The 23,606-nt window shown below is 49.1% G+C and overlaps 1 protein-coding gene across 2 annotated transcripts in view; it reads left to right on the top strand.

The window, feature by feature from the left end:
- Positions 1-23,606, top strand: part of LOC144128023 (uncharacterized) — a 185,909-nt gene that overhangs the window by 140,608 nt on the left and 21,695 nt on the right. The window lies entirely within an intron of this gene.

Here is a 23,606-nt window from a genome sequence, read left to right as displayed (position 1 = left end):
AGTTAACAAAATACTAAAGTTGCAAAAAAGTGCATTTTGAGCCAAAAACGCTCACCAATTTCACCCTGAGGTGGTCCTAGTAAAAATACAAACAATAGCGGGTTACATAGAAGGGTTTATTGCCTTCCTTTTCTGAAAATTTAATCGAAGTAATTTTTGTTTTAAGTAAGAAAGTAATTTTTTTAATTTCAGCTCTTGCGCCGCAAGCTTCGTCGTGTCTTAGCGCCTCTCTCCACAGAGCACGACACTGTGGCCAGACGAAACGCAGAGTTCTTGTTCTCAAGTGAGGTTTTCACTGCAGGCAAGCATGGGAACGTTAAGTAGTCTTAACAGGTATGCGAGAGATAATATTTTTTTAACGCTGCCGGGGCGGGAGATACTCCAATCAGCTAGTTGTTAGGTGTGGTCCTCTCGCAGTCAGTCATTTTTGTCAGCGCCATGACAGACGTAAGCACCCGCATAAGACCTTCTGAGACGCCGATCTGGATATGACCAGAACCATCCGCTGTTGAAGCAATCCGCGATGTAGCAGCACCACGTGGTACCTTACCCTTCGGGCCGTCAGGGGCTCATGCCGGAATGTTTTCGATGTGATGTCTGGGTTTTATTTGGTTTAATTGTTGCGATTTCTGCCTTACTCCAGCGCAGAAATGGACTTTATAACTACAAATTCTCTTGTACATGAGTAGGATGTAAGGCCAGCTTGCAGCCTGAAAGGTGATGTTGGCTTGAAGTAATGAAAACTCCGTGTTCCTTTGACAGGGACTGCTGAACAGAATCTTGGAGCGAGCTGAATTTGTTTTTCTTCAACCATTTCTTTTGGCATCCAAAGGATCACAATACCTTTGATGTTATTTTTGGCCCAGCTAAATAACTCATAGGGTGTCATGATTTGATTGTTGTAGGGGCTTTGAAGGCTCTCCCTTGCTGCCAAACGCTTCACGGTGCCCCCAACTCCATCACAAACACTCTTCCCGTGGGAAGTTGCAAAAAAATTCCACTGAGCGCAAATTCCGAAGTCATTTTCGTGCTGACAGAGGTTTGCGAAATTCTTCTTGTTCTTGTACTGCGATGATGCTCCGTCAGAGAAGTAATGGATATTTGAAATTTGTGGAAAGTCTTCCTTCAGTATCCTAATTACTTCATTCTGAAATACAGAAACGGCCACCGTGTCGTGGTCTAGACAATCAGAAATAAAGCTGAAAGATTTTACAGAAATTTCTGCAGTGTCTTCGTGCTCACGAAGGTAGATTACAACAGGGTGTACAGAGGCTTGAGTATTCACCCAGTGATAGGATTGTGGAGCATCCTGTACAACGAAGCTATAATTTTCGGCGAAGTCCATGAGGACAATTGCCTCATGTGTCCCGATCTTCCGTTTCAGCTCCCGCAAATAGCGCGCCTGCTGTTTGTTGTTGTTGTTGCTAAGGGATATTCTGGGGAGGGGGATACTGGCCCCGACGTATGTTGGCCTCGTGGGCATCACTCTTGGGGGCCAGGGGAAGGGGATTGGGATGTGGGGGAGGGGAGGGGGATTGGGGTGGTGGCACGGGACAGGGACAGCACATCACAGGACACCGAAGACAACACCCGAGGCACCAGGCACGCAGCAAGCAGCCGACTCGCTGGGGAGGGGAAGATGAACGGCGCGCGCTGGGAGTGGCGCGCGCACGTCGGGGGCTTGCCGGAGGCAAGGAGCCGTCACCCCGGAGCAGCCGGAGAGCCGACCAGGGCAGGCGAAGGCTGCAAGGTAGCCGAGGCTGCCTGCAGAGAGCCACCGATGGGTAGCCGGTAGAGACCGCTGGTAGGCTGCTGGGAGGCAGCGCGGCGGGGTGCGCTGGGAACCGCCGTTGCCGGCGGCACGCAGGGGCTGTAATAACAGCAGGGCGTCAGTGGGCTGGCGACCAGGGACCGGCGGTGGTGTTCAAAATCACGCCGGGAGCTGCGTCAGGACAGCAGCAGGGGGAGGAAACGCTGGAAACCGCCATGAAGACGGCGCGTCGGGGCCCCTCACACACCAGTGCGCGAGGGGAGGGCGGAGGGCAGCAGGGAAACCGCGCTCACGTCCAAGGCGACACAACAGGCGTCAAGGTGGCGAACAAGCCGCCGCCAACGACATCAGGTGCGCCGGCTGCTGGGGGGTTTACGGGAAACATGGGCCGCCGCTGCTGCAGCTGACGACGACGGCCCGAAGAGGCTCTCCCGGCGGGCGAGGGTTACCCGGCCGCCGAAGCGGCCGCCGGGCGAGTAGGCCTACTAGGAGTAGGGCGACGGGGCCCTACGCGGGCGACAGGTCGGCGGGGCGGCCTAGTAGCTCCCTGGGAGGTGCGCCGTACGGCGCTGGCCGCGCTCGGTGCTCCTTGCGATCGTCCAAAGGGCGGGCAGGAGGGTGTGCCGGGCGTGGCGGAGGCGAGACGTAGTCGTCGAAGGGAACGAGCACGTCTCTAGAGGAGAGGCAGGAGACATCCACACTCCTCGAAGGTCCAGACGGGAAGGGGGGGCTGTTTGCTTACAAAGTGGTGGGCCTTAAGCTCCTTAAGCATATCTAAGAATTTATCACAGAACTGGTCTGGTGTGAGTAGAATTGTCTCCAGTTGGCAACGCACCCCGCCAATTCACTGTTGCACTTGGATGCAGTCTGTTTGTTCCGAGTCGAGAACTGGAGCGCTACGGAGCAAAATATCTGCATAGTTGGTTCCCGGACATTTGGCACACGCTCCAAGCATGCACTCCTCTTTGCCCAGTTCACATACAGAAGTGGCTAGAAATTCTTCGGCACTTTCCTTTAAACCCGTAGCCTGTATCATTAGCTTGAAGTTTTGGTGCTGCATGCACACGCAAACTGTGTGAGTGCCGCTCCCTCCAGCTAAGACGCAATGTGAAGGTCGGAGACTCGCAAATGTCGAGAAGCCGCACCTTAAGTGAGAACTTTTTTTCCACTCCTCATGCATTTCCTTGAGGTTTAGCAGCAAGAGGCGCTTCTGATGACCCTTTAGCATGTCCTTCTTTCCTGGAAGACAGTACGAAACAGCGTCATCTTCATAAAAATTGATGATGGATGCCTTGACTCCTTCACTCAACGGGCGCCTCTACGCTTTGGTGGGGTGCCTAATACGCCGCCTTCTGTTCTCATGTTCAGAGCTTGACGCACTTGCCGTTCAGAGGCCCCGAAAAAGTCCATTATTTTTTGCCGAGACCATGACGAGGGAGCCAACGTAAGAAGTTGTATTCGTGTTTCTCGACTTTCTTCTCGGCCAAACTTCTCTTTGACATCTTGCATAAGCTTCACGTAATCGCTCAGAACAAAACCTTCTCTCCGGTCACGCTGGAGGATTGATTTGTGGTGCAGTCCTAATGATTTAAAAATCCTTTTTTCCGCATTCGCTTTGAGCTTTCGAACTTTCTTTTGCGCGTAGGTTTCCCGGTCTTTTCTCCCGCGTTTTCGTTGAAAGGGGCTTTCTCCAATGGCTACAAGGGCCTCGTTGCAAGCCTCGAATGCCACCACGACGTCATCTTGCTCGCACTGGGCATTGCGAGCCTGATGAGGTGCGCCGCCGATGCCACTCTTCTTCAAGTTGAAGCAATGCCGCCAGCATGCCTGGCACAGTCGGCTACCAGGAATAAGATTAAAATCGGGGTGTGCGTCTGCCAGAGCTAATGTTATGTTGTTTGTTCCACGGTAGTTCTTTCTGTGTTTAAAGATAGGGTTAGAACAACACTTAGATGCAATCAGCGATGAATACTTCTTAAGGAAAACTTGATAGTGATGAGCACACACGGTACTGATGCCTTCTTGTGGGCGCCCTGAGCGCAAAGAAAGAAGTCGCTTGTGTGTGTCTGTCAGTTTTTCATAAATGATCATGGAACGCTTCTTGGTCTGTGTTAGCTTCTGGCACCCACTTGGACCAAGCGAGCACGGAGGAAGTTCGGTTCCTACAAACGAAACAGAAATTCATGCGCATCTATAAAAACGTCTTGACTCATTGACATCTGAATCATGCAAGTTTTACACATACACAATTCAAATAGGACTCCACAACTCAGGTGTATAATGTAACTGCACTTGTCTTTAAATAGTTGTTTACGTTGGTTAATTTATGCCCATCTGTGTCTCATATACCACAAACTAACCTTCATTCTACAGCGAGCATCATTCTTTTTTTATGGTCTCACTGAAAAGGCAAAAAAAAAAAGATTATGCAGGAGCTAATACTGACAGAATACGTAGACCTAAATTTAAGCAACGGATACTATCACCTCAATTTAGCAAAACCAAACATTAAGACTTCTTTACTTACCCGCATCGACATCCGCAGGACCCGCAAAACTGCTAGATAGGCCTGGTTCCTCCATGAGACGGAAACAACTTCCGTCCTTAGCAGACAACCGACTGCAACTGTAGACGAGCCTCCTGGCTAGGGTGTCTAGAAGGGGAGGTGTGTAAACCGGCCAGGAAAAGCTGGCCCCTTCTGCGTGACTGCCGCGCTGACAACAGCCGCGCCGCTGTTCACACAAACATGGAGAAATACAACAGTATCTTTGGGAATCTGTATTGGAACAGTATCTTTGGGAATCGCACCGAAATACACAATGACGACTGACCAAACGACGCTGTAACAACCGCCACCCTGTCGTCTGCTCCGGAATTCTGACCGCGCCCCAGACCGCAGCGCTCGATTTGGCCTTGGCGGCCGTCACACGCAGGGGACCACACCTCTCTATGGGTAGAGCGCCGCGTTTTTCACACCTCCCCTTCTAGACACCCTATCCTGGCTGAAGCTCCTTCATGCGTGCGACGAGCCTACACACTAGCGGGCTGCGCTCACCGCCAGCGAGTCTCGGGTCACTCGCTGCAGTGGTGCGCACTTCGCACCGTCATGTGCGCTCCGCGATCTTATTTGGATAAAAAAATGTGGATGAGGTTTAGCTCTGGTTAAATAAACATGGAGTGACGCGATAGTTACAGCTGGCCGAGTGGAACTCGCTCAGTCGAATTGCATAGTCATTTTCGCCGCGCCATTTCGCTGGGCGTTCCTTCATCTATGTCCCATTTCACACGGCACATGTGCACAGCTTTTCATTTAGCTCTATCCCTAAAAATGCACGACAGCAAGCGACGGCAAACTGAAGCAGTTATCTCGCCAAAAGGATCGCGCCATGCCAGGTGTCGTGTTCTGCGGTGAAGTGGCGTTAAGACACGACGAAGTTTGCGGCGCGAGAGCTCCAATTCAAAAATTTTTTTCTCGCTTAAAACAAAAATTACTTCGTTTAAAATTTCAGAAATTTAAGGCAATGAACAGTTCTACGTAACCCGCTATTGTTTGTATTTTTACTAGGACCACCTCAGGGTAAACTTAATGACCGTTTTTAGCTCAAAACGCACTTTCTTGCAACTTTAGTATTTTTTTTAACTTCTATGTTCAAAGTTTCGTCGCCTTTGACATTTTTTATAGCTACTAGACATCTAGAGAAGCAAAAAGGCTATTTCTGAATTTGCGAGGAAGTTTATATTTAAGAAAAAAGAACGACAAAAATGAAACATTTTCACAATTTCTTTCAATTTTTTAAAATTATTTGTGCGATATAAAACTGCACACTCAGATTTATATCGAAAGCCAGAATCTGAGTAGATACCACTGGAAAAATTGTGGTGTTTTCTCAAATATTCGATTTTTTATTAATTATTGAGCAGTGCCTGGTCTCTCGACTTTTGTAAATGTTCAAATTGCGCTCACCATGCGAATAAATTTTTTCCGGAAAAAATATGCCAGGCTTTGATTAGGCACATTGGGATAATTGTCCGTGAATTTTCTTGAACAAATTGGAGATGGTCGAGCGCAACGTCTGGGACGTTTGGCGTGGAATGACCCAGAAACATCTCCAAGTGCAAAGCCTATCCACAAGCTATCAACTGAAGAACATTTTGCAAACATTTTCACACAGTTCATATGATGGGCCTTGCTTGAGTCCATGAGATGCCCTAGAGTATATTGCGCATAAATAAAATCTCAAATTGCAAGATATGTCCGAGATGTCGCTCTGCTTAAAAACAAACACAGACGTCTTACATTAAAAATGAATATTGCATTGTTAACCAGCCTGATTAAAACGCTGATATCTGAAATGAACACCAAGAAAAAGATTGTTACGACTTGTGCTTACCAGCAAGGAGAAGAAGGAAAGACATGGAAGGTTAATCAGAACAAACCATTTTGCTGTGCTGCACTGTTAGAAAGGAGTGTCGGGGCAATGGTCAAGCAGAAAATGAAGCAAGAGGAAAATGAAATCGGTAAACAATGTCAGCACAGACATAAGTTTGAAACTCAAGCAGGCAAATATTTTCGTTAAGCAATAGATATGGCAATGCTAACAATGCCCAACGGTGCGTGCTTATAAAAAGACCATCTTGATCTGAAAGTGTTGACAGTTAAAGGCAAAGAATAAACAGTGCTGTAGAAGAGGAAATATTACACCCGCTGAGCACGAACACAGAACAAATGTATGCTTCGGGCATAGAACAGTTGTATCCGTGAAGTGGTGATCAAGAACCAGCAGACTGCACACAGTTATACTAAGTATTCAGACATGTATGACGTAATGACTCCAAGCAGAAAACGCACGCATCTTAATGATTTATTGCAAGAACAGGTTTCATGCCAAAACTAAAATTTCAAGTGCAAGAAATGTGAAGCCATCCCAGAATTCTCACCAGCTGTTTTCTCGGCCGCTTCCAGCTGCCTCTTCAAACTTTGGTTTTCACTTTTCAGGCAGGAAATTTCATCCTGCTGCTCCTTAAGCTGCTGTGCAGCTGATCTACAGCATGGGTGTTCCTGAAGAAGTGGCATGCCAATTATTGAAATGTAAAACATTTTAAATATTGAAGCATATCCTTGTGCAGTTTCAACCACTTCTGGCTGTAGTATACATGCCAGATGTCTTCAGTATTAAAAAAAAAAGGTTTGGTTTTTGTAATGATTGCAGTAGTTTACTGCATGACCACTTAAAACTGAATAGCACTCACTTCAGCTTTTCTAATGTCCACATGATATGCGCTACTAGCAAGGGCTACACATTTCTCACAATGAAACATCCAGCACTGAAAAGTATGAGTATTTCAGATTGTATTTCATTATTGAGGTAGAAAAACAATCCACAAGAAAAAAGCAACCACTATCAAGGACACAGGCGAATATGAACAATCTGCTTACGTGTCCACTTGTCACAAATAAACAAGCACCATGTGCAAAAAAACTACCTTTATAGTTTAGAACCCACTTCACTGCTGTTGCATATTCTCATCAAGTACCACATGCATTAAATGAAAAACACTATCTTCAACCAAGACACCAATGCGTTAACATAATGCACCATCCCTTAGTTCGTAATATGAACAGCCACAAGTAATTAGCATTTCAGGTTTGCCCCTGATTTGGTTTGAGAAGAAAAGAGGAGCACACACTGTGCAATTTGTAGGCAAAGGCATGCTTTGGCAGTAGGAAACCTAAACTTCAGCCATGTTTGTGCACACATATGCAACCACCCCTTGACTCCACCAAAACAAAGGGCAAATATACCAACCAAAATGTAAGGACTATTTCAGCCATTTGACTCACTCTTAGAGGCTGTGACCACTGGCAGCACCCTTACCAGTTAATAGAATGGATGCAAATAACTTGCGAGTCCATGCTTAGTGAGAGTTTTCTTGTTGATTATTAAGCAATTCAGTCATATGTAATGTGAAACTAAAAAAGAACAAATTGATTTGGTTTACTTCGGAGGTACTGCGTACCACTGCATACCCAGCCCTTATTTTTCCATCAAATTGGAGTTTAAGGATGAAGCGAAAACCTGCTAGTGGTTTTATGCCATTATACAATACAACTGCCATCTACTCTGCCAGGGTGGCTCGGTAGTTATGGTGCTCGGCTCCTAACCCTAAAGACTAGATATACCGTATTGTGATAAAGATGAAGTGTGGCAAGTGCGCTGCACGCACTCGCGCGCATGGGGGGAGAGAAGACGACGAAGTAGGAGAATACAGATCGGCTCGACCGTATGCTATGTGTACTGTTTCATTGCTAATTATCATTACTACGATACAACATATTTTGGCGACGAGGATGCTGTTTTGATTCGGGACATTCACGTGGCCTGCTCACCATCCGTCATGAGCTTTTCTGGGCTTCAGCCACCACCACCCTTCCTGCCGACTCCTGGTCGTCCTGCCCTTCCATGGGAGCAATGGGAGCTGGCGTTCCGGAATTACATGCTGGCCTCTGGTGCCTCTACTCTGGGCGCAGACAGGCGGAAGGCCATCCTGCTGAATTGCCTCGGACATTGGCGCCGCCGTCGTCCACTCCAGCGCCTACAGCTGCGGTTTCGCACTCCGGTGACGAGGCGCCCCGCCTTGACGAATTTGATGCGGCGATATCCATCCTGTCGGAGCATTACAAATCGTCCGTGAATGTAATCGCCGCACGTCATCGCTTTCGCCGTCGAGTTCACGCTCCAGGAGAGACAACCGATGAGTACGTCGCTGTCCTTCGCAGCCTTGTCGGCGACTGCGGGTTTGGGACCATGGCGGACGATATGATCAGGGACCAGCTGGTGGAGAAGACCTCGAGTTGCCATCTGCGTGAGCGCCTACTCATGGAAGGCTCCTCCTTGACTCTGTCGCGCGCCATGCTCCTTGCTCGACAGTGTGAGCAAGCTTCCCGGGAAGCCAGGGAATTGGCTGAGGAGGACGCTCCAGTACATCGTATGAGATGCGAGCGCGGATCGAGACAAACACCACCTCAGGCCCATTGCTGCAAGTGCCAAAGTCAACCATCACAACCTGCTGCTGCAATACCAGAGCGCATGTGCTACCGCTGCGGTTCTACAACTCACCTAGCGAACAACCCTGCATGCCGAGCCCGCAACCGCAAGTGTCGTCGGTGCGGCAAGGTGGGCCATTTCGACTCTCTCTGCAAGTCGTCCGACCGTCCTGTTCAAGTTCAGCAAGTTGCAGATACTGCTGACACATTGTCGATGCCGGATGGCTCCAGCAGTGCGTCTATTCTCAATGTTGAAAGTCAAAAAAACGGAATTTTCGCCTCAGTCCTGATTGAAGGCAAGTTCATCCGCTTCCTGATTGACACCGGCTCATCTGTGTCAATTATTTCTGAAGATCTATACCACCGATTCTTCGCTAAATGTTTCCCGCTTAAATCAACTGCAGTTCAACTATTGGACTATTCTAAGTCTCGGATTATAGTCCAAGGGTGTTTTGTTGCCACAGCAAAGTTCCACGACCGTACCGCCTGCATCCTGTTGTACGTTGTCTCGGGAGGCACAACGCTGCTGGGCCTGGATTCCATTGCCGCTCTACAAATGAAGATCAAAGGTGCATCGTTGGAATGTCTTTCCATGACACCTGATACGCCTCTGTTACCTCCTGAGCTACGTCCACACTTCGAACATCTCTTCTCCAAGGAACTCGGGGTTGCTCGTGGCTACGTGCACAAAGCCAGAGTGCAGGATTCCGTTTCTCCTGTTGCTTGCAAGCTCCGACGGCTGCCGTTTGCCATTCGTCAGCAGGTGTCCGAGGAACTCCAGAAGCTTGAAGCTCAAGACATCATTGAACGGGTCGACGCTTCCAAGTGGATTTCACCCATAGTCGTGGCTCGGAAAAAAGATGGCTCCATCCGAATGTGCGTCGATTTGCGTGAGCCGAACAAGGCTATTGTGGTCGACAGTTTTCCTTTGCCTCAAACGGAAGAACTTCTACATAGCTTGGCCGGGTCACAGCGTTTTTCGAAGTTGGACCTTGCCTCGGCTTACCATCAAGTACCACTTAGCCCTGAGAGTCGGGAATTGACCACATTCATTACCCATGATGGCCTCTTTCGCTTCAAACGAGTGTGTTTTGGCCTTGCTTCGGCTTTTCAGAAGATGATGCACTTAATTTTAAAAGGGTGCAAAGGTGTCCTCTTCTACATCGACGACATCATAGTCCATGGCACCTCCCGACAGGAGCACCTGACCAACCTTCGGGCTGTTCTCGAGCGCCTGTCCCAAGCCGGACTCAAGCTCAACCACAAATGTGTCTTCGATGTTCCGAAGCTCACTTTCTTGGGGCATGTTGTCAGCGGTGAAGGACTGTTTCCGCTTTCTTCTGCCATCGAGGTGATTACGAAGGCTCCGACTCCATCTAACATCAGCGAGCTTCGCTCCCTCCTTGGACTTGCGGGTTTCTACTCCAAGTTTATTCCGCATTACTCCGACGTCGTTGAGCCTATGCGTGCCCTACTTCGAGGCAGCGACTCCTCCTTCACTTGGACTGCTGCTGCGGATTCAAGCTTCAAACTCCTGAAGTCCATGTTGACGTCATGTGACGTGTTGCATTTTTTTGATCCTGCCCTTCCCGTGGTCGTAACGACTGACGCTTCCGGATATGGCCTTGGGGCAGTGCTTCAGCAAGACAACGGCCATTCCCTGCAGACTGTTGCATTTGCCTCCCGTACCTTGACACCCCAAGAAAGAAAGTACTCTGTTGGTGAACGTGACGCCCTAGCTTGCGTTTGGGCGTGCGAACGATGGCACGTGTATTTGTGGGGCCGGCCTTTTGTTCTACGCACCGACCACAGTGCACTTGTCATTTTGCTGTCGACGAAAGGAACGGGCCGTCGGCCGTTGCGAATTTCACGTTGGTCGGCTCGCCTGTTGTGCTACAACTACACTGTAGAGTACCGCAAAGGCAATGACAACTCTGTTGCGGATGCTCTGTCTCGCCTTCCCTTACCGACCACATCGTGCAGTGAGCCCAGTGAGTTCGACGCCAGTGACGACGACTTCGTCTGCCTGCTATCGCCAGCCGTGACTCTACAAGAGCTTCAAGAGGCAACCATCAGCGACGCGGCAGTTGCTCAAGCCATTCAGTTTACATCGGCGACATGGCCGGACAAGAAATCCCTACCGGAGAACCTTAGGCCATACTATCTCCTGCGCTCGGAGCTGTCCGTCGTGCAAGGCGTCCTGTACCGAGGTGACAGGCTCGTCATTCCCGAAAGTTTGCGACGACGCCTCATGGACATTGCGCATGAGTCACACCCCGTGATCAGCCGCACGAAAAGTCGACTGCGAGAGCTCTACTGGTGGCCGCGAATGGACGAGCAGGTCGACGAAATGGTACGGACATGCGTCGTGTGCCAGTCCTGTGACAAATCGGCTCGTCCGGTGGCAGCTCCTCTGCAACCTGTCGCCTTCCCAGAGAAACCTTGGGATAAGGTTGCCATTGATATCGTGGGGCCTTTCGACCAAGCTCCCAGTGGCTGCCGCTTCGCGATTACTCTCATGGATTATTACAGTAAGTGGCCAGAAGTTGTCTTCGCTGATGCCATCACAACTCAAACCGTTCAAGAATTCCTGCTTGGCCTCTTCGCTCGTGAGGGTTACCCTCAAGAGATTGTCTCTGACCACGGACCTCAATTTTCATCGATGGCCATGCAAACTTTCCTCCGCGAACGGGGGATACGCCATTGCTACTCTTCAGTGTACCATCCCCAAGCTAATGGACTCGTTGAAGGATTCAATCGAGTGCTTAAGTCCTACATTCAGCTAGCTCTGTGCGAGCGACGCGACCTACGTACAGCGATTGTGGACTACCTCGGTGTCTACCGCTGTACGCCCCATGCCACGACAGGAATTGCACCAGCTGTCCTACTTCATGGCCGGTTGCCCCGCACAAGACTTAACGTCGTAGGACTGCCGGATCAGTCCTTCGCAATGGATCCGACAAAAGCACTTAAGCTTTTGCGGCAGAGGCTTGACGAGAAACTAGCGCAATACAAGCTTTATGCGGACCAGCGGAGTGGCGCCCAGTGTCGTGACTTTCAGATTGGCCAGTACGTGCGTGTCCGCAAACCAAATGTGCGAGGCAAACTGTCAGCTCGGTTTTCGGAGCCTCGGAAGGTTGTGGAGCAGCGTGGACCTGCATCTTATTTGCTGGATGATGGGCGAGTGTGGCACTCGTCCAAGTTTTCTGCGGTTCGCCCAGAAGTAGTTCAGCAGCAACTGTCCTCAGCTCCAGCGGCTCTTTTCGCTGATATTTCGCCACCTATCGACGGCAACCGAATGCCGCCGCCCAGTCCATAGTCCAGAACCGTAGTCCAGGGTCCTTCTTCGGCCGCGCCTTCAATCCATATGATGCCAGCCGTTCCGCCCGCTCCGGAATCTGCAGCCGCTCCTCAACCCTCGTGTAGTAAATCCACAGCGGCAACTGCGGCTTCACCTCCTGCGCCGCCTCGCCGAAGTACTCGCAAAAAGAAGCGGCCCGCATGGTTCAAAGACTATGACATCCGCTAGACATTTTGTTTTTTTTTTAAGTGCGGCGGAAATGTGATAAAGATGAAGTGTGGCAACTGCGCGGCACGCAGTCGCGCGCATGGGGGGAGAGAAGACGACGAAGTAGGAGAATACCGATCGGCTCGACTGTATGCTACTTGTACTGTTTCATTGCTAATTATCATTACTACGATACAACACATATGACCTCTCCCACTACGATTCTACGTTGTTTGTCACCAGTGGCTCAGATTAGCATTTACAAATGCCTATTCGCACCTCATCACAATGGCAGACTCTCCTGGACATGAGAACTACGGGTTTGATGAGCGGATCGGGCACCTACTTAGCGACTGCCTACGGTTTGAGTGCGAGTGCACCCTCCCGACCACTTGGACCCTTGTCCCCACCCCCATAAGCAAGGTTTGTAGTGCACTGTACCTAACATTAATATAACAGGAAAGCAGTGAAGGCGGTTTTGAAATTTTTAAAGCTCTCACAGTTGAGTTTCTGGCTATAAACTATGCATCTACTACAGTCAGATACAGCTCAAGAAAGAAGTGGCAAAATGCCCCAAAGGAGGACCTTTATCCATTGGCATCAACCAATCTTTATGCCATTGTGGTTAATCCATGGCTAATTGCAGTCAATCAAACTCTAGCTCTCAATCCCCAGCAGCCGCAGAGCAACTACACAAGGCGGCACTCTGAACAACAATGCAGTGGAGAGTCCTAACAATCGCTCGATCCAGACAGGCTGCCATTTGAAACTAAACCTGGCAACATGTAATGCAAAAACCTTAAGAGTGAGGCTAGGCCGGCAGTGTTAGGAGAATTTCCAGGTATTGGATATCTAGGGTTTAGTGATGTTAGGAGGGCAGATGAAGCATATAAAATGTTCATGGGTGACACCGTACTATGTTGCTGATTAATGGCAAGGTGAGAGCTAGATGTGACATTCCTGGAAACAAAAAGGAATTCTGCAGCCTTAATGAGAGGTTGGCAACTATTGTAATTAAGCTTAACGAGAAGGTTGTACCGCCATCAGCATGCTTAACATGAACGCTCGGCAGCACGGCTTGGGCTGGCTTGGACTGATGTCAGCGCTGCGACGCGCCACAAGGTCGCGTCACAATTTTGGTATGACTGTCAGGTCATGAATGACGCCACATGGAGGTCGGCCAGTGGCAGGTTTGTATAGTGGAACGACATGTATACGATTGTCTGAAGTGGCTGTGCTCGGCTTGCTGTACTATAAGGACGCTTGATGACATCACCCTTTTCACTTGCTATCTGTGATTTTCGATACCACCTGCGAGTACACATACAACCCATAAGCTTTTAGTGCAAAAGCATTGTTATGCTCACTAACATCAACCAGGAATTTTGTGATCATTGGATCTTGTGCAGTTTCCTAGCAATAGCGATGACACATTGGATAAGTTAAAAAGAAATCAAGATAACATCCACCACTGCGAGTCGAACCCGCGGCGAGGTGAACTGATCAGATTTGCAAGCCGCTGCGCGAGAGCACTAGGCTATCACCGCAGCCAAACATGCCTCGTGTTAAACTGCAGAACACAGTTATGCCGTGAATTGCACATCTGCAGTGCAAATAGGTCTATAGGGTTTTAACACCCCGAAGCAACTCAGGCTATGAGAGACGCCATAGTGAAGGGCTCCGGAAATTTCGACCACCTGGGGTTCTTTAACGTGCACTGACATCGCACAGTACACGGGCCTCCAGAATTTCGCCTCCATCGGAATTTGACTGCCGCGGCCGGAATCGAACCCGCGTCTTTCAGGCCGGCAGCTGAGCGCCATAACCACTCAGCCACCGCTGCGGCTGTTGCAGTGCAAACAGATCAGACAAGCTTAACAGGAGTGTAATATTGTCCCCAGATGTGTCGACGGCCCAGCAAAGCAAAATCATAACCTCTACTCAGTTTTACTGCGTTAAAGGGACTATGGGACTATGCAATGAATAATGTCACTTGTAAATATTTTCAATGTGATGCTAAGAAGCATTCACACCAAGTATGAGTCTTCAAAACTGAACCGGCAATTTATTATGAATTTTTAAAAACCTTGTTTTTTTAAATTTGCGGGCTGATTGGTGTCCTCGTAGTGACCGATTTTTAAACTTATATCGTGAAAAAAGACGTCACTGTACCCATTCCGTCGCCTGGCCACCACACGCTCTCATTCACTGGAGCGACGGCAGCCACGACGTCACAGGCACACTTCCGGTAGCCGTGAAAATCGTCTGCTCGTGCCATCGCACGACTCTCTCGGGCAAGCGCGAGCCAGGGCATTGCCTTCGCGCATATGGTTTCAATTTTCCTCTGTCGCCTCCTTCTGTAGGGAGTTCCGGAGCCACTCGCAGTGGCTCGCAGAGTCGCTACTGTTGTCGCTGGCGTTCAGTTGGTACGGCGTGAACGCATAGGGCTCGATGCACATCGCGGCCGTAAGAGCAAGCAGTCGCGCCTTGAGGTCCCGGTCTATTACTGCTAACTACAACAGACGACAAGCAAAGAAACCCGACGCGCGCCGCAATCACGCCGCCGACGCTGCTGCTGGGGTGCTAGGAGCGACAACCGGAAGTTGCAAAAGGAACGTCAGCGGATGACGTATTCATAGGCGGGGCCCAGTCCCAGAGCTGTTTTCTTTATTTTTGTCTGGTGCCCCGCGTGTATGAGTTAAGGGGGGAGAGGAGCGTAATTTTAAATTGTCTATATCTTCGGTGTTATTGATGCTAGCTTAAAAATTCTTGCGTTGGGGTGACGAGTGATGAAATGCCTATCTCTCATCTGCTTTATGTAATCTCATTTATTTTATTGCATAGTCCCTTGAAAACCCTACCAATTTTATTGCCATATGCCCTGAAATTATTTATTTTTCTGCTGTCTTGCAGGCTAGAAATGGCAGGCTTTGCACAATGCTTGCTAGGCTGGGGGAATCACACCCTTTACAGAAAATTGAAAATTGATTTCTTGGGGAAAGGAAATGGCCCAGTGTCTGTCTCACATATCGGCAGACACCTGAACAGGACACCTAAACCCGGCCATAAGGGAAGGATAAAGGAGGGACTAAAAGAAGAAAGGAAGAAACAGGTACCGTAGTGGAGCGTTTAGAGCATTGCAGGTTTTTGTTCAATAATATAATACTTATACAAGTGGTAATGCTAGGGTTGAGGTCCATCATATTTTGCACTTTCTACATGCTGAATGGAAAGAATGGTGCCCAAATATTAAGGAACTGCGCTGAGTGCGAAAAGGAGACTGCGGATAACCTAGAACATCGCGGAAATGACACTGCAGATTTGGAGACTCCAGACGAGACGTCATTGATGAGTGTTGCCCTGTACAGCAGTCTGTGTTGAAAGGGACAGGACGAGCGCTCGTCTTGTGTCCCTCTCTTGTCCTCGTTTGTCTCATGCTAAGGCAATCTGGAAGTCATGAATCACCAACTGGCCCAAAACTCCACTTTATTAAAAGCTTAGTTTGAATCGCATCGACGAGTCTTTCTATAGAAAGCTCAAGACACATGTAGTTCCTAAGCCCTTACACTAGATCTCCAGAGCAGCATGGACTATGCAGGCAGCCGGCCTGCAAAGAACCCTTCGATGCGCACTTTGAGGCCAAACTCGAAAGGCATGCAAGCCATCGCACACCATGTTGCTTTGCTGAGATAAGCAAGCCGCAACATTTTTCGGGTGCACATGAGACTGCAGGCACGACCGAAAAGTCCCAAAAGAGGCCTGTCAAGTGGGTGCTCTTCCCCCGCCGGTCAGACACAGGAGAAAGACAAGTCGACCTGTCAAATCGAGCTGAACTCCGGCTGTGGTTAGCTGCCGTAAACATACTGAGATATTATCTCGGCAACAGTGGCCAACGCTCAATCGAACTGGCGTCAGTCCAAGCCATGCTGTCAAGCATTCATGTTAAGTGTGCCGACAGCAGTGCAATCAATGAACTTATTGTCGTGAACACAGAAACCTATGGCAGGTAGCTACAAACCCTAGTTGTGGCAATGCGCAGTGGCTACTTTTCACAATGTGGCAAAAAGGGTTCTGCTGCCTTGCCTGCTTCTGGCAAACAGAGCAACGCACCTCCCTTTCTACTGTTTTTTAAAGCAATCGCCTTGCATCACCACAAGCAGAATTAAAGGCTGCTCGGCATGCACTTCAGTGCTCATGCTTATAAATTTCATGACTGCACAGGTTTACACAGCTATACCCAGACGTTATGAGATGTTTGAAAGATTCTAAGGAGACATTGTTAACTATGCCTGGAACCCGACAGGGTCAGTTTAAGCGAAGCAGGAGAGGCCTTTGTTTTGCAGTGGACGTAGCATAGTTAGTCTGATGATAATTTGATCAGTGCATACCCCCACACACAAAAAGCCCTACCATCAGCAGCAAAATGCAGCATTGTAGATCATGCTATTACAAATGATTAGCAACTCATCGTCGTAGCAGCAAGCGCAGGGGCACCTATGCATCAGCTAGGTTTGGGCTGCTAAGCACATGCAACAAACTACCATCTGCGCCAATGCAATAATTGGCAACAGACCTTGACAAAGCCCTGAGCAGTTCGTTACTTTATAGCCCTTGCATGCAGTTCTGTGACCGTTCTTGTGGTCTCTACTTTTTCTCAGGTGTGTACAAACAGCCCAGGCCTGGATGTCCTCTAAAGTATTTGGTTTCCTGCCTTTCCGTCCTCTTTTGCGGCAAAATTTATATGTTGCACTATTTAAACCCACACAGAAAAAAGAAGCGACGGCCTAGGCAGTAAAGGGTTTACATATGCAACTTCTGCCTGCAGGTTGCGAATGCACGCGGAACACATTTTTGATTCCTTGCTCATCAAGAGGCACAGGAACAAAGTTATTAATAAACCTGATACAGTAAATTGCCCCGCATTAAAAGCATGTTACAATAGCAGCATCTGTGGTGAAATGCCCACAGTTATCCTTGATATTGCGTTCGCCACCGCGCACGCACCAATATTCAAACGGCCCCCCTTGAACTGAAATCGCTTTGAAATGAACGACAGTGCAAAGAACACACGTAACAGCATCATTGATACGCACATTGCACGTGGCCATCCCGGCTGATGGTTGGCTGTCCTCTCTCCGCCTGTCCACGCATTCTGGCGCTTCCGCGGCAAGCTTCCCACTTTTTTTTTTCCAGTGAGGCTTGTTTACCTGACAGAAACAATGCAAATGAACTCCACTACCTGAAAAGGCGTAAAATTGACTAAACACACAAAAGAAATACAAGTAAGCACTCACCTAGGTACAGCAATTCAGATTTCGCCGGCTGCTTGCCCTCCTTCCAGTAAACGCTTACAATTGATCCTTTCAATTTTTTTATGGCGCCTTCTTCAGTTAGAAGCCGGATGCCGATGGCAGGGTCCGCGAGGAATTTAATAGGGTAAACATCCCACTTCGACTCCTCCACCCATTTTATCAAGATGTGGCTCATTGTCACGGACTGAGAAGAAACACGAGGCCTTCCTGTAGCACCTGCTGAACCGACTGGACCGCACAGAGGGCCTGTTGGCTCGGCTTGGGTGGTTGGGATTACAGGTGCGGTATTTGGCTGCACTCATGCCTTTTGCCGCAAGGAAAGGGCACCTACGGTTGGCGTGGCACTACAGTCAACCTGTTGGGCAAGATTGCATTTGTCATTACTTTACTTCAAGCACGTTTCATTACTAGATTTCAAAATAATAAGACAGGAAAAATGCACCGGTAGGCAGTGAGAGGAGAGTAATCATTTATCCTAGCACATGCACTTCAAACCGCGTTCAAAAATTGCATACGCGAATGCCAGTAGCGCCGTCATAAATAGCAGACGATGACAACATCCGAGCGCTCATGCGAGCGCCCTTCCTTTGTTACTGGTAGAAGCGACCGACGATCCTTTGAAAGCTTCTTGGAAAGCAGGGGTGACCATAACACGGAAGATATATAAAGCTTCCTGCCCAATATAATCTCCAGTTAACCTGATACTGTGCTTGCTGCCACCATGCCTCCGAAAAGGCAGTACAGTAAATACTTATGGGACTCGTCGGCCGAGGTTCCGCATCGTTCAAAGTGCAGGTTCAAGCAGCGGGAGTTACTTGGCGCGCCATCAGCTTCTCGAGCTGATAGTGACTCGGATGAATCAGGTGATGAAAGCAGCTCCTATGCAAGTAATGAAGAACAGAACTCAGCCGGCGTTACAGATTCCAGCTCTGGTGCCTGTGCTGGGGAGACTGCGCACAGCCGCTCACGTTCTTGTGAATCTTTTGAAGGCGCTTTTCCCGACGATATCTCATCAGACGAAGCCGACTCATCGGACGAAGTCGACGTCTCGTCCGAAGAAAGCGAACCTGAACCGCATGAACCCGAATGTCACAAGGCCTCACCGGATGAGCGGACTGGTGAATTGATAACAGCCCTTGCCATTTGTTTCTGCATGTGCGGTGAACTGCTGAATTAAGGGAACACGCGATCGCGTGGCCTCCGAGTTTCGCGAAGCGCTGCCGCGAAAGCTGGCGAGAAAAGACTTCAGGAGAAGAAGCATGCGCCGTTAGTACGCTTGGTTGCTTTTTCCAGGCATGCGCCTGGTGCTGCTTTCGCCGTCAGTCGGTTGTAGAGTTTCACGAAGCGTGGAGGCCACGCAGTCGTGTGTATTCTTTAGCCACGGTGGTGGCTCAGTGGTTGTGACGCTCGGCTCCTGACCCGAAATACGCGAGTTAGATCCCTGCCGCGGCGGTAGAATTTCGATGGAGGTGAAGTTCTAGAGGCGCAGTGCAAGTGCACGTTAAAGAACCCCTGGTGGTCGAAATTTCCGGAGCCCTTCACTATGGCGTCCCTCATAGCCAGAGTCATTTTGGGATGTTATACCCCATTGATGATAGACCAGATCATTTATCAGTACACCGTACTGTACTGCAGTATGAAAAGGGATAATGGATTATATGTTTTAACAAGGTGACGGTTCGGGCTAGTGGGTATGCGTTATGATCCATAGCGCAGCAACAAAACGGGACAAACGCAAGCGCTAATTAGCGCTTGTGTTTGTCCCCTGTTTTGTTGCTGCGCTATGGATCATAACGGATTATATGTTGTTTGACAGGAGCTTATAGCAGAACCTTATAGTTAGGTTATTTTCACTTTAAGTGCTGTTTCTTTTTAAGAGCCCCCATGCAATGTTGACAGGAAAATATAGTATTTTTCAATTTAAATGCTGTTCCTTGTTTAAGAGATGAAGAAGCCACAGAGTTCTTATCCCTTTGTAAGAGAGCTTAACATGTGTTGCACTTGCCTCAAGTGTCAGCAAATGGACAACTGTGCACCTATGTACTGTCGGGAAGAAAAGTCTGTAGCACCAGCGAGTAACAACAAAAATGGAAAAATTATTATTGTCCGGTTGCTTGAGGCCGCACTTCTAGATGTTGAAGTCTGGCTTACATGCTCTTATATGCAGTATTTAAATGATGTGGCAGTCGTAACCGCCGAATGCAGAAATGTAACTTGGTTCGAACTCAACTTCCCTCAGACTCAAGTGAGCTCCATCTTGTTTCATAAACCAAACTCAGCTTGAAATGCTACTTGCAATCGGCTTGGCTCGATTTATTTTCGGTCCAACTTCAAGTCGGCTGAGAACCTAGCTTGATGCTGACTTCGTCGTCTTTTCCAATATGGCCACCTACCGATCGGACGTCGCACGGAGGGTAGCTGCGTTCGAGTTCGCTTGCCACGCCATGGACGTAGCATTTTCTGAGGCCCATTCGTTGCCGAAGATTCCACGGCCAGCGCTACGTGATCGGGGGAACCTCATGGAACTCTACGATGACGAGCAGTTCCTCGCCCGCTATCGGTTCTCCAAGAACGCCGTGCGGGAGCTGCTGACCATGCTGCCCCTGCGTGAAAGTCCCGACAACAGGGGACAGCCTGTGCCTCCGATGCTGCAGCTGCTCCTGGCTTTGAGGTTTTACGGGGCCGGCACTTTCCAAACCGTCACCGGGGATCTGGTGCGGATTTCGCAACCCACGGTGTGCCGCGCAGTTGGCAAGGTCACTTTGCTGATTGCCAAGCACCTGCGCCCGATGCTGGTGCAGTTTCCAGCTGCCTCGCAGTTTGGAAAGCTGATGTGGGACTTTTACAACATCGCTGAATTCCCTGGTGTGACCGGCTGCATAGATTGCACGCATGTCCGCATCAACAGCCCGGGTGGCGCAGATGCGGAAGTCTACCGAAACCGCAAAGGCTATTTCTCCATCAATGTGCAGGTGAGCAATGAAAATTGAAGTTCTCTGAACAGTTACGACTGTTCAGCTCATGCGTATTCGTTCGCGTAGTGGACGTATTGTCATTTTATTTATTTCACCGCGGTGCTACGAACGTACAATCATAAGATTACTTGCCCGAAAGACGGGCTCGATCCCGGCCGCGGTGGTCACATTTCGATGGAGGCGAAACGCTAGGGGCCCGTGTACTGTGCGACGTCGGTGCACGCTGAAAAACCCCAGTTGGTCGAAATTTCCGGAGCCCTTCACTACGGCCTCCTTCGTAGCTTGACTTTGGGAAGTCCTAAAACCTAAAACCAAACAAGCATGCTTGCGTCGAGCGCTGACAAATAGCGAAATGTGTCTCTTTGGAATATGCGATCGAGGCCCACAAATTTCTTTTAAAGCCAGTACTGCTTTATAATGTAGCTTCGTTCTCCATGCTCCGTGAAGAGTATGCCACTGCATTCTAGGCGCTATAGCAGCACGCAATCACTGTCTGTCGTGTCTCTCTTTTTTTTTTTGCTCCCTTGCGCTCGAGAGCGGGTTTCACGCTTGTTCAAGAACTGCGCGTTCTCAAAGATAGGCTATTGTGTCAACAGTTGCATTACGAGTTGAAGAAGTAGAAGGTGCCGTATGTTGCCCTGCCTTTGCTGATTGGTCTTTTTGTTTGTTTGGTGCAGGCTGTTAGCGGACCCGAATTGCAATTTTTTAACATTGTTGCCGACTGGCCAGGCTCTGTGCATGACAGTCGGATATTCGACAATTCCCGCCTGCGGGTGCTCCACGAGGAGGGTCGGGTGCCTGGAGTGCTGCTGGGAGACGCTGGCTATGCATGCCAGCCTTTCCTGATGACACCGCTGTCAGACCCTGGCCCGGCAAATTCACCGCAAGGAAGGTTAGTTAATATGTTTCCAATGACAGTGCATGACAAAGTGGACAAAGCTTGACCACACTTTCGAGCTGTGGCATTAAATCAATGCAATATTCTTTTACGCATGCAGGTACCAGAAAGCCCACATAAAGACACGGAATGTGGTCGAAAGGACATTCGGTGTCTGGAAGTGCCGCTTCCCTTGTCTGGATATGGGGCTCCAGCACAAGCCGAAACAAGCTGCAGTTATCATAACAGCTTGTGCAGCCCTGCAGAACTTTGCATGCTTAATGAAGGAGCCGCAGCCTCCTATTCAAAGCGCTCCCAATCAGGGCACTCCACCGACTCGCACCAGCACGACAGCAGCAAGGTGGCCACAGTACCTTCCACCTGTTGATGCTGTCAGCGACAGCCTGTCAGGAATGCAGGCACGACGGGTGCTCATCCAGAAGAGCTTCACATAAGTAAGAAATGCACAGTCCTCAACACTGTCCCATGCATTTTGAATCAAGTATGTTTATAATCCGCAGTTGCTCATGCTACCCGTATCCCAACTTCTCTGCAGGAGCTAAAGAAATTTTAGAGTAATGGGAATGACTGGCAGCAGTTCGAGCGGCAGGATGAAGAGGTTGGCGAAGTGCAGCGGTGGATCCTGAGTGGCTCCTGAGAGTGTGCTCATCATGACGCGCTTTGATCTACGACCACAGACCTGCACTGCGGATACACCCCTTTACACCAGAATTTTTTCTCAGCTTTGGAACCTTTTATGTTGTGAGCTTGTTGCACTAACAAGCTGCTACTCTTGTACTTCTAGGTCCTGCATTTGTTGCTATAGTGTTCTATTCCAAATGCTATTTTTCAAAAATGCTGTATTGATCTTGCAGGAGGCGAATACCAGAAAAGATCTTGTTGAACCTGCTGCTGAGGGCCTTAATGGCGCTCAGTTCATTTGTCTTAAGAGCTGCTGCCTTGGCGGCTTTGCTTACACACATGTGAAAAATTCCCAGATTTGGTGAAATACAACAGTCAGGCTTCTGCACCTTTCCACAGAGCGAACATTTGTGTGGCTGCTTTGGTAGCGGCATGGAATTATGGTTCCTAACAGCAGGTAGTTCTGCTACTTCGTCTTTTCTTCTTTCCCCCGGCTTGCAGTTTAAGCTTCGGCTCTTGCATGTTTTCTATGTATTGAGTATATTTTTGTTTTTATGTCACAATTGTAATGACGAAGAAGTGCCCACATGGCAGCGGGACTGCTCTCGGCGAGCGCGTGCTTCCGGTTGGTGCTGCTGGAACCGTTGACTGTGAACGCCGTTCAGTGCTTTGTGCCGTGCTTTGTGCCCGAAAAACCCATTGCAAGTGGTGGAGGTGTGCTCTGACCCCGTCCTGGAGCTGAGAAATGGCACTGTTGCAACCGAAATGTGACCAGAACGCTCCAACCGAGATTCACACGGATGCTAGTGGCATCGGCATTGGTGCTGTGCTTGCACAACGGAAGCCTGGATTTCATGAATATGCTGTCGCCTGTGCCAATCGCACGCTGTCTAAGGCCAAGATCAATTACTCCGTGTCCGGAAAAGAATGTTTGTGGCCATCTTGTGGGCAATAACTAAATTTAGACCATACCTTTGTATACCTTTGTACACCTTTCTATGAAAGTACATTCGCTTGTGCCTTGACTGCCAACGCCGCAAGTGACCACCGCAGCACTTTTCCGGACCATTGCAGCCCTTACTTTGCCCTGCCCGTCCGTTTGATCGTGTGGGCATCGACCTTTATGGGCCTCTGCCGCCTGGTCATGGTAGTACATAGAGCTCCTGTAACAGTTGCTAAAGGCTGTACAATCTGTCTGCGAGCAGTTGCACTCAATATTCATTGTACTCTAGCCACATGCACCTGGTGTTTTTTAGGCGCCTTGCTTTGCATGGCTGAACACTACGTCATAAGTGAGCCATCATGAGCCAACACTTTAGTCAAGATCATTGTGTGCAGGCACTGCTGACGTTTGGAAAGTTGCTGCTGCAGTCATGGTGGACTACTGAAAGATAACTTTTATGACCCCAGTAGTCTTTGCAACATTTTGTTTTGTGGTTCAATTAATGGTTTGCGATATGACTTGGTAGTTACTTC

This window comes from Amblyomma americanum, chromosome 4 (genome assembly GCF_052857255.1).
Source record: "Amblyomma americanum isolate KBUSLIRL-KWMA chromosome 4, ASM5285725v1, whole genome shotgun sequence".
NCBI lineage: Eukaryota > Metazoa > Arthropoda > Arachnida > Ixodida > Ixodidae > Amblyomma > Amblyomma americanum.
The sequence above is the reverse complement of the archived record's forward strand: the minus strand, read 5'-3'. Positions and strand labels throughout refer to the sequence as shown.